Here is a 776-nt window from a genome sequence, read left to right as displayed (position 1 = left end):
ACTGATCTCTCTTTTGAAACTTGGCAGGCCAGAAAGAATTGGCATGAGATTTTCAGGGTGCTAGACAGAAAAAATATGCAGCCAAGAATCCTTTATCCAGCAAGTCTGTCATTTAGAATAGAAGGAGAGATAAAGGTCTTCCCAAACAAACAAAAACTGAAGGAATTTGTCACCACTAAACCAGCCCTACAAGAGATCCTAAGGGGGACCCTGTGAGACAAAGTCCCAGAGACATCACTACAAGCATAAAACATACAGACATCACAATGACTCTAAACCCGTATCTTTCTATAATAACACTGAATGTAAATGGACTAAATGCGCCAACCAAAAGACATAGGGTATCAGAATGGATAAAAAAACAAGAACCATCTATTTGCTGTCTACAAGAGACTCATTTTAGACCTGAGGACACCTTTAGATTGAGAGTGAGGGGATGGAGAACTATTTATCATGCTACTGGAAGCCAAAAGAAAGCTGGAGTAGCCATACTTATATCAGACAAACTAGACTTTAAATTAAAGGCTGTAACAAGAGATGAAGAAGGACATTATATAATAGTTACAGGGTCTATCCATCAGGAAGAGCTAACAATTATAAATGTCTATGCACCGAACACCGGAGCCCCCAAATATATAAAACAATTACTCATAAACATAAGCAACCTTATTGATAAGAATGTGGTAATTGCAGGGGACTTTAATACACCACTTACAGAAATGGATAGATCATCTAGACACACGGTCAATAAAGAAACAAGGGCCCTGAATGACACA

Source organism: Prionailurus bengalensis, chromosome A1, assembly GCF_016509475.1.
Source record: "Prionailurus bengalensis isolate Pbe53 chromosome A1, Fcat_Pben_1.1_paternal_pri, whole genome shotgun sequence".
NCBI classification, from domain to species: domain Eukaryota; kingdom Metazoa; phylum Chordata; class Mammalia; order Carnivora; family Felidae; genus Prionailurus; species Prionailurus bengalensis.
Note: the sequence above shows the minus strand (reverse complement) of the source record.